The following is a 17,148-nucleotide window of genomic DNA, read 5'->3' as shown; positions in this document are numbered from 1 at the left end:
GAGATTTCCAGAGGCAGCAGTCTCTGAATCTGACTATCCACTGGAGGCCTTGAGGAAATTGCTAAAAATAGAGACTGTCAGGCCCTGCACATCTCCCATCATAATGGCTAAAATGAAAAATAGTGATTATACCAAACACTGGCAAGGATATTGAGAAATGGATCACTCATACAATACTGGTAGGAATGTAAAATAGTACAGCCGTGCTGGGAAATAGTTTGGCAGTTCCTTTCAAAATTGAAATAGAAATACAATCCAGCAATTGCACTCTTGGGCATTCATTTATCCCAAAGAAATAAATCCTGACTTTCACACATGAACTTATACACAGATGTTCACGGCACCTCTATTCCTGACAGCAGTACCTGGAAACCACCCAAATGTCTTTTGATGGATGAATAGTTTAAAAAAAAACTATGGCATATCCACACCAGGGAATACTATTCAGCAATAAAAGGGAACGAACTGTTGGTACATGCAACTTGGATGAACCTCAGGGAAATTATGCTGAGAGAGAAAAGCCAATCTCAAGGATGCATACTTCATGGTTTCATTTTTGGGACAGTCATGAAATGACATAATTACAGAGATGTAGAACAGAGATTAAATTGCCAGGGGTTAGGGACTGGGGGGAAGGAATGGCCATAAGGGGGTACCACAGGGAGTCTGTGGTCACGGTTCAGTTGAGTATCTTGATTATGGTGGTGGTTATTCAAGATACCACATGGGACACAGAATACAGCTACAGACATACACACACATGAATGCATGTATAATAGGTTAAACCTTAATAAGCTCTATGGATTGTGCAAATGTGAATTTCTTGGCTTTGATATTGTGCTATAGTGGTATAAGATGTTAACATTCAGGAAGGCTAGAGGGAGAATGCATAGGACTTTATTGTACATTTCTTTGTAATCTCTGACAGATCTATAATTATTTCAAAATAAAATGGCTTTTTTAAGTCAACAATGCAACAAACTGAATATTGAATAACAGTCATTTAACAAGTATCCATTGACTCACATATGCTAGTTTCCATACCAAACACTGGAGACATAATTGTGACAAGACACCGTCTCTGACTTCAAGGAGTTCATAATTTAGACAGGGACTCTGACATTGCTCCTTCCAATTTCTTAAGAACTACAGTTCGCATGAGCAAATAGCTCATTCTCTACAAACTACTGCTGACTACCTTACACTCCCCCTTGGGAATACTAGGAGACACAGAGGAGGAAAGGATGATGTCACCACAGCCCAGCAGATAAAGCCCACCTGCTTTATGTGCACCTGACATCGTTGTTTGTGCCCACCCACCAGCCACCCTTCCTTCTGGTGACATATTAATACTTTGATTTTTCCACTGAGGCCTACCCTAATTCCCACACCCCCCACTACCCTCATGCAGTGAAAGTCTGGCCCCAATCCTCTCCCCCCAAATCCAGAGAAGGAAAACAAGACTGGCCAAAATCAGCACATTAGCCTCTCGACTTTAGGAGAAGGAGAGGAGCTTACAAAGTTTTGCGCCTTTTATTTAAAAGGCTGAAATAGGGAGCAGGGAGGAAGGGATGGGTAAATCCACACCTAACAGATGCGCACTGTCTGGGGGATGGTCACACTAGTCGGGTGGCACAAAGGCAATTTATGTAACCAAAGCGTTTGTACCCCCATAATACTCTGAAATAAAAAAAAGACATAACCAAAAAGTGTGGGGAAAAAAATTTAAAAAATAATAAAAGCCTGAAATACTGAATGAACACTGCGGATAAAGCATTTTACTGCTATGTGACTTTCTCTAATAGTCAGACCAACTCTTTTCCAACTTCGAAAAAAACCTTTTCTAAAGTGCCTAAATAAAAAGGAATGAAAAAAAAAATGAAGTAGTTATATTAATACATGCTACAACATGGATAAACCTTGGACACATTATGCTAAGTAAACACAGCCAGATGCAAAAGACCACAAACTATGATTCCATGTATATGAAACGTCCAGAATAGGCAAATCCACACAGATAGAAAGTGAATTTGTGGTTGCCAGGGGCTGGGAGGAGGAGGAAAAGGGAAATGACTATTAATGGGTTCCGTGAAAATGTTATGGAATTAGATAGTAGTGACGATTACTATCATCACAACCTTAGAAATATACTAAAAACTACTGAATGGTACACTCAGATATACCAATTAACAAAAGAAAAAAGTACACTGGAATTTCATTGAAATTTTTAAACTTAATTTTTTTAGCCATATAATGGAGAGGAAATCTACCCAATATGAAAACATCTCCACAAAACTCTAATACTCAAAAAAATCCAATTTGAAAATCTCTATAATAAAACCCACTTCTGTCATTTTCACAAATGGGAAAAATTGAACCAGAATGTGAAATGACTGGCCCAAGGTGAGTCAATGACTGGACTGTAAGTAGGAAAATTTCAAGCCTCCTAAGTTCTAGGCCAATAGATTTTTCATTCTATCTAGCTGCCTCATTTCTTTCACAATCTAAAATAACCCTCCAATCCATGAAAATATATATTTTAAAAAAAGGAAACAAGGAAAAAAGGAAGAAAAATCAATTTATACCTTATCCGCTATATTTTTTATTTACCCAGGATTATGAATTATCCTCCTAACTCATAAACATATTGTATGGTTAAAAGTAGAGTTCATGGCCAGGCATGGTGGCTTACACCTGTAATCCCAGCACTTTGGGAGGTCAAGGTAGGATGACTGCTTAAGGCTAAACGTCTGAGACCAGCCCGGGCAACACAGAGAGACCCCCATCTCCACACAAAAAAATTTTTAATTAGCTGGGCATGATGGCATGCACCTGTAGTCCCAGCTACTTGGGAGACTGAGGCAGGAGGATGGCTTGAGCCCAGAAGTTTGAGGCTGCAGTGAACTATAATTGCACCACTGCACTCCAGCCTGGCCAAAAGAGTGACACTCTGTCTCTAAAATAAACAAACAAACAAATAAATAAATAAAAGTAGAGTCTGAATGGATAAAGTGTCAGTTTCTAAATATTAATAACTGAAGGCCTGGTCATTATTATGAAATGCTATAAATATAGCAGTATTTTATAGATACCAAAAATGTGGAAAGTGAGTAGTCACATTAAAAAGAAATATGATTTCAACTAAATAAAGTACACATGTAGATATAATATATAAAGATATGCACAGAAAGGGGATACACTGAAAGTTTAACAGCAATTATCTCTAAGGATTGGGATCATGGATACTTTTACAGGTTTTCTCTATGTTTTTCTGAATTTTCATAATTTATTTTTCGGAGCATATGTACATTTTTAATTATGCTATACTGAGTAGCCACTATGTCAGACACTATGCTAGGTGCTTTTTATATATTATTTATAATCTCACATCAACCCTATGAGTTAGGTATTACTGTTTTCATTTCGATAATGAGGAAACTGAGGCTCAGAGAAGTTGAAGAACTTGTCCACCTTGCTAAGTTTAAGAGGGGAGATCCAAACATAGCTCTCTTTCATTTTCCCTGTCTCTCTCTCTTCTTCTCTTCTTTCCTTTTTTTCTTTCCTCTCTCCATCTTACAGTATATATTGAGGGCCTAGGATGTACCCAAATTTCATTGAACGATTAAAAGTATGGGAAGTGACACAAAAGGGAAAACACAGATGCTCTGGAAGGATATTATGGGGTAGGGTGTGAGGAAGAGACCTGGAGTCAGAGGAAGCCACTACTAGAAAGAGTTGAAGAACTGAGCCAGGCAAATAGGAGGGTGAATGTATTCCAGGCAGAAGGAACAGCATGTTGGAAACTCAAAATCTAGCCTTTGAAGATATAAAATGAATCCAGGATGACTTACTACTAGTTCCAAGCTACCTGTGCATATGTGTGTGTGTGTGCATGCGCATGTATGTGTGTGGATATATGTGTGTATATATATTTAGAGGCATATTTACATTAAATATTAATGTCATGTTAATATTTATTATCAACATATTACTATGTACTTTAATTAAACTATGTAATAGATATGTTTTAATATTTAAATCCTGGATTCCCAAACCAAATCAGAAATACTCTTCACTCTATCCTCAGCAGCCAAATCCCGCAGGGGCTGGAAGGGTTAGGCGCGAGGGTTCCCACTGTTTCTTGATCCTTACCCCCAGCCCCATCCCAGTTAAGGCAAGTCCCCTTCCCTGCAGCTGCCTCTCTTGAGAGGCCGCTCCTTTTAACACCAGTTCCCAGATTTTCTCATTTATCTCGCAGCAGCAGGAGTCACAGCTGGGTTCAATCTCTGCACGTCCCCACACCCCCAGTTGTAAAAATATATTCTAAATTTAAACCACACAGCACCAAACTAAAAATGGCTTAGAAAAAGGATCAAACGTACCTTGTGCTGGGCTCGTGTTAAATCTCACAGGCACAAATTTCCTTTTTTTTTTCTCGGCATATGTAGTCAAATGATGCTCAGGTGATAAAGCCACCATCTCCAAGTTCACATGAGCTAAAAGTGTCTGGTTTTAAATGGCCAGGGAAGAGGGTGCAGGAGGACAGAAAGGGTAGTGGGTGAAGTGCTGACTCGCGCAAGGTGCATTTGGGCTTCTGAGAACAGCACCCAGCTCCAAAGTTGGTGCATGCTGGATTTTTCCTCACCCCCTTTCTGATCAACAAGTTGGTAAACGAAGACAGAACTAGGAGTCAGAAGGCCTGAGTGCCAGTCGGTCATGAATCATTTCACCAATCCCCAGGTAATTTCCCCTTTCCAAGCTTCAGGTTCCTCATTTATAAAATCAGGAGGCTGAACTTGACCAATGGTTCTTGAGCTTTTTTTGTCCTCAGCACTTTTTTTGTATTTAACTCTTAAAAGGTAGTTCATTTTTTACTTGTATTGAAGTCTAGCAGACACATTGAAAAATGAACAAATCCTGTGTTCCACTCAAGGAATTTTCACAAACTGAATGCACTTAAAAAACCAGCAGCCAGATCAAGTAACAGAACATTATTAGCCTCCGAAGGCCCCTTCCTTAGGACATTTTTGAGTACGAGAATTGGAGTCGGGGAACACATCTGAAAAGCCTGGAAAGTATGTGCCTGTTTGTTTGTGTGACTGGTTTTAGTACAAAATTTGGGAAAACATGAAAAGCATTTCCACAATTTCCACCACTGCACCAATCACTTTGTCACCCCTCAGCTCTGTGTCACACATGAGTGGAGCTACTGACTGCCCTGACCAATTCCTAGAACTACCGTAATATGGATTTGAACAGGAAGGAGACCCGAATGCATAAGTGCTCAAAAAAAATGAGATGACTGAGTAAATGAAGTGAATTGCATCCAAGAGGCTGAGCACGTGGGCGTGAACAGCAGCGTCATACGTAATCCTGCAGCTTGGGAAGGATGTTGAAAAAAACTCCCACTCAGCTATGGTAAAAAGGTTTGGACCACATTTTCTTTTCTTACTTTTGTAACTCAATTATTCAAATTATTTTGGAAGTTTTAGAATCATGTTTAACTTGGGAGGTGAGAGGACAATTTCAAATCATAAAATCACAAACATATTAAACATTTGGATGAAAGACCAGACTCAGGAAAATAAAAAAGTCTTTTAGGCCAGGCACGGTGGCTCACGCCTCTAATTCTAGCACTCTGGGAAGCCAAAGTGGGAGGATCTGGAAGGACCGCTCAAGGTCAGGAGTTCAAAACTAGCCTGAGCAAGAGCGAGACCCTGTCCCTACTAAAAATAGAAAGAAATTAATTGGCCAACTAAAAATATATAGAAAAAATTAGCCGGGCATGGTGGCGCATGCCTGTAGTCCCAGCTACTTGGGAGGCTGAGGCAGGAGGATAGCTTGAGCCCAGGAGTTTGAGGTTGCTATGATTTAGGCTTACATCACGGCATGGCATTCTAGCCCGCAAAACAAAGTGAAACTCTGTCTCAAAAAAAAAAAAAAAAAAAAGTCTTTTAGTATATATATTATCTGGAACAAAACAACAAAACTCTCTAAGTATTTCAGAGCAATTATGGGGAATGATACTGATAAGCTTTTAATAAGCAAGCAAAGGTAACTAAAAATCAACTGTATATATGCTTTATTATTTATATAAGATGTTTAAAATATCATTGATATCTTGATATTTTAGCCTACCATTTTTATTTTTTTAGCATAGTCCATGTTAAAAAAAAAAAAAAAAAAAAACATAGGTTCAACTTCCTGCTATAATGGAGTGAATTGTAGCAGACCAGTTCTGCTGAGGGCAGTTAGAAAAGCCATATAAAAATTTTAAAACATCTTTTTGAAGTAACAGGAAAGCTACTAATGAGACAGTATAGGAGGCAGACTTTGGCTACCTGCCTGAACCTTTAGCCAAAGCTTAAGTCTGCTTACAATACTAAACAAAAGCTTTGAAAATGATTAACACTTAGCTTCAATAGAAGGTAGTTCTGCTTTCTTAAACAGGACTTGGTGACCACTGGAGCAAGGAGTCCCCTGGCCCCAGTCAAAGCCTACACAAACCGGTTGCTGCCAAAATGAAGGCCAGAGTTTTTGCCTTATTTTAATGCTACAAATCACGACCAAGTGTGGAGATTTCACATGCTAGTGAGACACACGATATATGAAGAAGCATGATCACTGGATGAGCAGCTGCCAACAAAACTCAACACCTACATTCTATGATTTCAATGATAGAATCAAACATTCTCTTTCTACCCTTTAATAGTTCCACAGCTCTTTGTCCAAGAGCCAATCTGGTTGCTCCTTAACCAGCACTGTCTCCCTTTTGTTCAAGCAAAAGCCCCACTACCATAAAGCCTTGCCTGTATAACTTCCTTTTTCGGTCTTGTGCCCATTTCTCTTGACCGGGTGACCAAGAATTGAAAAGTCGGTAACACTAATCTGCCAGGATTTGAGGAGCCAGATCTTGAAAAGAGGGGAGGCTCACTGAGGTGAGCCCAAGTTTGTGCAAGCCCATTTTCCCACTTACATATTTGCTGAAAAGCCGGGCAGGGGATAGCTGTTAAGAGACAGAGAGGCCTGCAGAACTTGTGACAGTCTAATGGGGTAATGGGGCTGCAGAGACAAAATGTGGAGCTCAAGACTGAAAAGGCACATCCCTAGAGTGGCTCAGAGAAGTGAGCCTGACTCAGGTTTTCTTCTTGAGGTATTACTGATTCACCTGCACAGGGCTAGGGGCTAAGAAGCCAAGAAAAGGCCAGGCACAGTGGCTGACACCTATAACCCTAGCACTTTGGGAGACTGAGATCCCTGTTTCTACAAAAAATTTTAAAAATTTATCCAGGCCTGCTGGTGCCCACCTGTAGTCCCAGCTACTTGAGAGGCTACGGCAGGAGGATTACTTAAGCCTAGGAATTAGAAGCTACAGTGAGTTATGATGACACCCCTGCCCTCTAGCCAGGGCAACAGAGCAAGACTCTGTCACAAAAAAGCAGCCAAACAGAAAGCAAATGAAAAGCATGATGACCATTTTGCAAAGTAGAATTTTCAGCAGATTCAAAGTACAAATGAGACAAAAATTGCAGTTTAGGACCTGTCAAGGGGAAAAGGTAGTGAGAAACATCTCAGACTCTTAGTCAGTTCCACTGGTGATCTAAGACTGGAAATAAACAGAAGTAGACCAAACCTTAAAAGTCTGCAAAAAACCTTAAATGGATTGAGTGCCTCATTGTACTGATGTGATCTCCTCTCTACTGCTGGCAAAGAAAAGAACAAATACTATCAGCAGGTACATGACATCATCCAGATCATCTTCATATATGTTGCTGTGTATTTAATAAAAAATATGACAAGCATATGAAGAAGACCAAAAAGAAAAACAGAAAAGATAAAAAGACTTACAAGTGACCCATACATTGAAGTTATCAAATGGAGTTTTAAAAATGACTATAATCTGTATATTCAAGAAAACAAATAACAAGATGAAGAAACTATTTTTTTAAAAATCTAATAAAAATTCTAGAACTGAAAAATATAAAATGAAAGTATAAGAAATTAATATATGTGTAACAACAAATTAGACACAGCAAAGAGAGCTAGTGAGCTATAAGGCCAGTAAAAAATACCCAAACTGAAAAAGAAAGGACTAAGTATACAGAAAATACACAAGAGATTTAATAAACAGGGTAAAAAGTTCTAACATAAAAGTAATTGGAGTCCCAGAAAGAGAGAAAAGTAGGAGCAAAACAATATTTGAAGAGATAATGGCAGATAATTTTGAGAATTACCAAAAAAAAAAAAAAATCCAGACACATATTCCAGAAGGGCTGAAAACTCCAAGCAGGATAAACACAAGGAAAACCACACCTAGGAAAACTGTTGAAAACCAAATAGACAGAGAAAAATCTTAAAAGTAGCCAAAGAAAACAGATGCAACATCAACTAGCAACAATCAGACTAACAGCCAACTTCTCCAAGAAAGGATGAAAGCCAGAAGACAATGGAATGACATCTTTAAAGTGCTGGGAGAACACCTGCCTCCCCAGAATTCTATATGCCTAGTAAAATTATCCTTCAAAAGCAAAGGCAAAATTAATTCATTTTCAGATCAGAAAAACTGAAAATATCCTTTTTTAGCAGTTATGTATTACAAGAAATACTACAGGGAGTTTTTAATGCAAAAGGAAAAGATCCCAGAGGGAACACAAAAATTCAGGAAGAAATGAAAAGTGATAATTAGAGTAAATGTGTGGGTAAATCTTAATGTATACTGATTCTACAAAACAATAATTTTAGTGCCCTATGGAGTTTTAATATATTAATATATATAATTAAGATGAAACACAATAACACAAAAGGCAGAAGGCAAAGTGAGAGAGAAGACAGGGTACACAGAGTTAAAGTGTTCTAGGATCCTAACATTGTCTGAAACATGATTAAGTAAAAAAGTAGCACGGGGGCAATCTCCCACATACATGAAAAGTAAAATGAAACCAAATTGTAATTAATATGCTAGTAGAGAAAAGAAGGGAAAGTTAAAAATAATGCTTGATGAATCCAAAAGAAAGCAAAGTAGTACCTAAAACAGATGGGACACAAATAGGAAACAAGTAGTAACATGATAGCTATGAACTTTATCAATAATTATATTAGATGGTTTAAATACTCACAATAAAGAGCAAATTGTCCAGACTAGATTTTTAGAAACTCAGTTATGTCTGCTTATAAAAGACACAGATTAAATATTAGGGCACAGAAAAATTGAAGTATTAAAGTGGGAAACAATATACTATATATCTATTAACCCAAAGAAATGTGGTATAGCTACATTAATTTTAAAAAGGTAGAGTTTAATGCAAAATGCATTACGAGGGATAATCCTTCACAAGGAAGATATAACAACTGTAAATTTATATGGTGTGCATCTAATAACATAGCCTCAAAGTTAAAGCAAAAATTCTATTGGTTCTATTGGAACCAATAGAATGAAAAAAAAATCAGTGAGGATATAGAAGATATGTCCTACAAGATTAACAAATTGAAATAATTGACACATATAGAACACAGAATCAAACAATCTCAGTATGGTTTTATCGTACAAATACTACATACAAATATAAAAATTGGCCATATACAGTGTCACAAAAGCAAATCTCCCAAAATTTCTAAATCATCCAAAGAATATTCCTTCACTACAATGACAGTAAGCTAGAAATCAATAGCAAAAAGATAACTAAAAACTCCCCAACTGCTTAGAAATTTAAAAGTACATTATTACATGACCTTGTGGGTCAAAAAAATCAATCACAAGGAAAAGTATAAAGTATTATAAATTAAATAATAATAAAATATGATATAATACTTGCAAGATGCTAAAAGCCATACTTTGAAAAAGTATAGCCTTAAATGAAAATATTTTTTAAAGAAAAAGCTGAACATCAAAGATAACAAACTTCCATCTCAAAAAACTAAACTAATTCAGAAATTACAGCTAAAGAGAAATAACAAAGGAAATAGTAAAGATAAAAGTAGCAACTCATAAGATAGAAAAATTGTATAATAAAAACAAGAATTGAAAGATTACTAAAATTCATAAAACCTTGGCAATATATATCAAAATAAATGAGAACTGCCAGTATAAATAATGGAAATGTCAATATTAGGAATAAAAAATAGGGACAAGATCACACAACCTGAAGACATTCAAAAGAGGATATAAATAATACCCTATGCTAAAAAATGTGAAACTTCAGATGAAATGGACAAATTGCTAGAAAAATACAACTTACTAAAACACAAAAATAGAAAATCTGAATAAATGTGTAACTATGAAACAATTGAATCCATATTTTAAAACCTTCCACCAACAAGATTCCCAGACCCAAATGTTTACCAGTGAATTTTTCCAGACATTTAAAAAATAATTCTAATCTTACAAAACTCTTTCAAGAAATAGACATAGGGAACACATCCTGATCCATTTTATAAGGTCAGCATATCCTTGATGCCAAAACATGGACAGGGCACCACAAAAAAAGAAAATTACAGGTTAATCTCTTTCATGAGCAAAGATAATCCTCAACAAAAAATTAGCAAGTCAAATCCAGCAATACATAAGAAGGATAACATATCACAACCAAGTTGAGTTTACTACAGAAATGTAAAGTTGCTTTCGCACTCAAAATTCACCATGTTAACAGAATAAAATACAGGAATCATATGATTAGCAAAATTAGAAAAATATTTGATAAAACTCAGGACTGATCCATGATAAAAAACATAGAACACTAGGAATAGAAGGTAACATTCTTAATCTGATAAAAAGTGTCTCTATAAATCCCACATCAAATATTGTACTTAATGGTGAAAAATTATAGCTTTTCCCCTGAGATCAAGAATGAGATAAGGATATTCACCATCACTACTTCTATTTAACATTGTAAAAGAAATCCTAGCTAGTGCAGTAAGACAGGGAGGAAAAAGTGTAAGGATTGGAAAACAAGAAATAAAGCCAGTATTATTCACAGAAAACCAACTGTCTACATAATAAGCTCCCCAAAATATAAAAACTATTTCAATTACAAGTAAATGTAGCAAGGTCATTGAAATAAGGTTGACATATAAGAATCAATTATATTTCTATATTCCAGGAACAATTAAAAAATGAAATTATAATGTGCCACAAAGAGTAAAATACCAGACGATCTCACTTATATGTGGAATCTAAAAAAGTCAAACTCATAAAAGTAGAGAACAGAATGGTGGTTACCAGAGGCTGGGGGTGGCGGGCAGGTTGGGGGTGGATAGGGAAAGGGGAGACATTGGTCAACTGGGGAACAAAGTTACTAAGTTCTGGTGTTCTCTTGCACAGTACAGTGACTGGAGTTAATGTGTTGTACATATCCCAAAAAAAGAGAATTTTAAACGTTCTCGCCACAAAGAAATGATAAATATTTGAGGTGATGAATATGCTAATCAGCCTGATTTGATCATTCCACTATGGATACATGTATTGAAACATCACATTGTACCCTATAAATATACACAACTATTATTTGTCAAGTAAAAATAAAATAAAACTGAAAAAATAATAACAATTTTTTAAAAGTTGATATAAACCAAGATTAAAATTTGAGAATGGTGGTGCCCTCAACAGTTATGCGAGGAAGATTGTCCTGCTGAAAGAATATAAATAAAAATTTAGAAACAAAAAAAATGCTAAGTACTAGTTACAGTAGCATAAAAAAAAAAAATCAATGACCAGTGACATCACTTTTTAGAAGAGGTGTAGCTCTTATATCCCAGTTATCACTGCCCTTTAAAGAAAGTAGTTTATGTTCAGCTCAATCCCAGTGTTGCAGACTGATCCAATCTTTTTTAAAGGAGTCAGAAATACTTCATTGAACCTGTAATCTCCAAAAGTTTAAATGTTGACTCAGATTCTTTTAAAGCATTAAGGGGGACAAAATTATAAACTCTGAGTAACACAAATGTCTATAAATATAAAAATATTTTGCATTTCCTTGCTTAGTATCTCAAAATGAAATTCAAAGATGAAATAACCTACCTAACACAAAATTAAACAAAATGCACATTGTTTCAACTGTAATGTAAAGGAGAAGTAAAATAAGTTATTTATAATAAAACAACATGTATTTCAATATGCAAATGCTCAGTCAGGACTATATTAGAAGACATAATTGTCAGCTACTTGTGCCTGTATGTAGACTGAATGAGACAAGTGTGTTGTTGCATTAGTGTCTCAAACACAAGCAGCATTGCTTTGGCTAAGTGATTTCCTAAACAGAATTAAGTATAATCTTCCTTAGCTTTACACAGCATTTTTAATCCTGGAAAGTTCAGTGTATATATAAAACCAATTATGTTCTAGGCTCAGAAAAGTATAGAGGGTTTTCACCTACCTCTTCAGCAAAAAATTTGCAAGTTGCCCAGGACATACGCTAATTCATCATTGAATGGAACAATCTAGAACATTGCAGGACATCTAGCATTTCTAGTTTCTGCCCATGAATGAGATTAGAGTCCCTCAATCATGTGACAACCAAAAAACACCCTTGCAAATTTCCAATGTGTGCCCTAGGAAGCAATGCCATGCCCATCCAGGACCACTGGCACAGACCCGTCTCTCATCCCAGCTTTACCACAGGGTAGCCGTGCGAAATCACCCAGTCATGCACAAGTCACCCCAGCATCATTTCACCAACTCACCCAGTCACATGCAACAATGACAAAAATCCTTGAAAGAATTCAGTTTTCTCTAAAAGTATCAAAGTAGTCATGTTGTTGAAGAAAAATCACATTTTTTGTTATTTCCTTACACTTATTTCATTTTGAAATACAGACTGGGGAATTGACATCAACACTATTTTTTTAATATTTAGGGCCTAAAAGTCTGAATCTGAATCTGACCCTGTTCCAATTCCCAATCATGTTTTGTGGTAAGTTCCAGGGAAAAACTCCTTCAGGAACCACTGGCATAGGTGACACTCAAGTGCTAGTTTTACCACATTAAAACGTTAGGCAAAACTTTGCTCACAAAATGCCATGTTTGCCCTTTTGAAACAAAACTGAGAAAAATAAAAACTGGACAGAGGAGAATTATTTTATCTGACCTCATAGAGACAAAAAAAATTTCCACCCAAATTTTCAAATTCTACATTCTTACTCCTTCATATCTCTGCTTCTAAGACCAAATTGTTTCATAAAATACTCAAAGAACTTAACTAAAATGGAAATCTGGAGTTGAACTTAAAGAGTTAAAATGTCTGTTTTCCAAATAAACACAATTTAAAACAATTAGTTAGAGCCGGGCGTGGTGGCTCACGCCTGTAATCCCAGCACTCTGGGAGGCTAAGGCGGGCGGATTGCTTGAGGTCAGGAGTTCGAAACCACCCTGAGCGAGACCCCGTCTCTACTAAAAAATAGAAAGAAATTAATTGACCAACTAAAAATATATATACAAAAAAAAGTTAGCCAGGCATGGTGGCACATGCCTGTAGTCCCAGCTACTTGGGAGGCAGAGGCAGGAGGATCACTTGAGCCCAGGAGTTTGAGGTTGCTGTGAGCTAGGCTGATGCCATGGCACTCACTCTAGCCTGGGCAACAAAGTGAGACTCTGTCTCAAAAAAAAAAAAAAAAAACAATTAGTTAAAAGCCATCATTTTCTAACGCTCATAGTTCTTTTCGTAATAGGCAAATTAATTCTAATAATGAATGATATTGACTATTTTATTAAGAACTGTAACTTTACAGAGTACAGAGCTACTTATTTTTAAGATCTTGCCTACATGTGAATGCTTCTGAAGGTAAAATAGACTTGGGTTTGAATCCTGGCTCTGCCACTTAACTAGCTATAGTTATGTGTCCCTGTATAAAACTCTTAATCCATTTCATTACATGTAAAATACCACCTACCTTGCTGTGTCGTGACAATATGTAAAGCACCTCACAGAGAGCTTTTCTCATAATGGGTGGTCATAAATAGGAGCTATGATTGTTATTATTATAATTAGCTGTCATGTTTGCCAATATCTACTTAATAACCTACTCAACTATTTTTTTCTCATTGCCTCATACATATTATTTTTTCTTGGCCTGCAAAACATTTTGGGATATGCTCGGTAAATGTTATGCAATGTCTTTCGTATCTAAAAACCTCACAGAATTGTCTTAAGATGAACTAAAAAGAGGAGAAAGAAAGAAAGGTAGTTATTTAATCACAATTCAACATTTACTGAACCAGCCAGGTTACGGTAGCTTATAAAAATTCACATCCAACTTCCTGATGATTTATTTGCCCTTGTCAACCTCTTTAAATTTTACTAGGTTCTCTTTTTCCATCTTTACAGGGAGAGTTGACTTCCAAACAATTCATAACATTTTAATAATTCTTCTGTGGTCCTTTTCAACACAAACACTCTCAATTTTCAGTGTTTTTATGTTTCATATTCAGGTCACCAACTGGTACTTTGATACCCACAAATAGGTCTCACGGTCTGGTTGCCATGGGCACACCTCCACACACACACCCTGCCTCACATCACCCACTCAGCTGGTCTCTATCAACACATTCCTATCTCCCAGCCCTAAAAGGATTGTTTGATTTCAAAGAAATTGCCTGGCAGAGGTTTGGGGGACCTCAGAAATATAATAATTCATAATCTATTTGGGGTCTTAGACCCCTCTGAAAATCTGAGGAAAACTATTCTCTCTATATATATAAATACATGTATGTACATATATATCTATGGATATATATATACAGATGTTTATATATGCAAGTATACACACATATTTATATGTATAAAACTTCTGGTTTTCACAGACTCCTTAAAAATCAAATTAATAAGCTATGATTTGTTTCAGTGTTCCTCAAACGTTTTTGACCAAAACTCATAGCAAAAAAATAGATTTGATGTCAGAATACAGCCTCTACCTACATACATAAACACAGATATCTAAAACAGAAGTTTCAGGAAATAGTTACCTATGCCATGGGCAATGGTTTCTGACATTTTCTATTCTATTTCATCTAACTAAAATGTTGCTTAAGACTCACTAACTTGTTTTCTCATCACCCACAATCTGGAAAACAGTAATCTAGTCTAAAATATCTCCATTTTAGAGATAAAGAAACTTAGACCCAAAGATATAAAGGGTCTCGCCCTAGGTCATTAATGAGTTAATGACTGAACAAGCCAGAACCTACCTATCCTGACTCCCAATCCAAGGCTCTTTCCAATACAAAATGAGACAAAAATTCTAAATACCAACTCCCCTCAAAAACATGCTGGTACACTGAGAATCCAGGAGTTTTTTAACTGTAAACAATGGTGAATATTAACTTCAACCTGAGCTTCCCAGTCAGGTAGCTTTAAATTTTTCTAAACCATGTCCATGGCCTAGCATGACTTGGCAAATAAACAAATTTCTTCCTTCTAGAAACCCTTTCCCCAGGCAAGGAAAACAACATAGGAAAAGCCAACATTCTTAGAGCTGATTTTCAATACTTTGATTACACACACACAGATACTATTTGTCCATGAGAGTCTGGCTTAGAAACAGGAGTGAATAGGTCCTCTTTTCCACCTACCAGGTGTATGCATGGCTATTTTCTTCCCCACTTAGGCTGCTTAATTAAAATTTAAACATCAAAACCACACCGATCGATACGTGGCTGTGAATGATCCAGAGCCTATGATGTGTTAATACTACCAAACCAGCCCTTTTTAAAGACTCAATTATGGAAAGTAAGATTGCTTAAGAGCCTTCATTACAGTTTAGTAGATTAAAATACCATTCTCCCCACTGGCATCAGGTTGTGTGCAGGGTCTTTTTTTTTTACTTTTCCTTTTTAAAATGTGGAATATATGTGTATGTTTGTGTGTGTGTGTCTCTCTCTATATATATACCTCGTTGCCCATCACCAGGCAGGAATCCTGTAACAAACCAGACAAGAGTGGCAGGCTCCTGGGGACTGGAGAAGGCCAAGCCAGGCGGCCCTGCGTGCAGGAAGGCTTGGGGCCTGTGTTGTTGCACTGATCACCCAAACAACTTAACTCCGGCGCGAGAAGGGTCGCTGGGCGCAACGCAGGAGGTGAAGGGGCAGCGTGTAAACCGCCCGCGGCGCTTCGTGCCAGCTGCACCTGCTCTCCCAAGCCCCGAGCCCAAGGGCAGAGCGCCGGGGCCTCCTTAAAGGGCGCGCACCAGGAGGAGAGGGTGGGGTGCGCACTGCTGCGCGGCGGCTCCTGGGCGAGCACACTGAAAGCCGGTGGAAAGACAGCAGGGACCCTAAAATTAGCGCTCGGGAAGCAGGGGCAGGGCACCGAGGCGCGGAGATGGCGACCTCAGTCCCGGCGGCAGCCCGGGGCGCTTTCCCGGGCGCACGGCCCCTCTGCGCCTTCCTCCGCCCCGGAGCACAAGCAGCCGCGCAGTGGGAAGGAAGGGCTCCCCCGGAAACAGCATCGGGGAACACGTGCAGCCTCCGGAGACCCAGGGGTCTATCGCTCCTCCCCCAACTGCGACAGAAAATTTAAGGAGCCTCACCATTTAAAACCCCCAAATCCTCCAGAATCCTTGCGGTTGAACTTAAAATTTGGTTGGCTCATTTTCAGTGACCCCTTTCCTTTCCTGAGTTATCATTTAAATCCGTTTCTTTCATCCCCCCCCATCCCTCCAACAGAATTAGAATGTTGGGGGTGGGAGGTGGGGGGGGATGTGAGGTACTCATTGCGGGTGGAGGCAGACGGAGAGGGGGCAGTTTGCATCCCAATGTCTCTCTGCAAGATAAACAGTCCTGAAGGTCAGGGACGGCTCCCCATAGAGCCCTCCTAAAAAGATTAATGTTCCTTAAGGGATTCTCCGCAAATGTTTGTCTTGAGAACCCAAACTGTTTAGGTCCTAAGTATTTCAGATATTCCAATTCTAATAATGCATTGAAAACCTACATATCCATTATTAACTATTGTAAACATCCCCCCCCAATAAAATTATCAAAATTCTGGGAGATATTATAAGGAAATCTGTGAAATGGAAATAACGTGTTACTCTGCCAAGACTAAATAAAGAATGCAAGAATATAGTTATATTTAGTACTACGAAAATGGAAAATTGAATGACACAATATTTGGAAACTAGAAGCTAGTCATTTTTAAAAGTCATCATATTTATTATATAACTAGA

General features: G+C 37.6%; 1 protein-coding gene across 2 annotated transcripts in view; it reads right to left on the bottom strand.

Moving 5' to 3' along the window:
- DNAJC6 (DnaJ heat shock protein family (Hsp40) member C6) overlaps positions 1 to 17,148 on the bottom strand; it is a 150,422-nt gene that overhangs the window by 124,104 nt on the left and 9,170 nt on the right. The window lies entirely within an intron of this gene.

The sequence above is a fragment of the Microcebus murinus genome, chromosome 2, assembly GCF_040939455.1.
Source record: "Microcebus murinus isolate Inina chromosome 2, M.murinus_Inina_mat1.0, whole genome shotgun sequence".
NCBI classification, from domain to species: Eukaryota; Metazoa; Chordata; class Mammalia; order Primates; family Cheirogaleidae; genus Microcebus; species Microcebus murinus.
The sequence above is the reverse complement of the archived record's forward strand: the minus strand, read 5'-3'. Positions and strand labels throughout refer to the sequence as shown.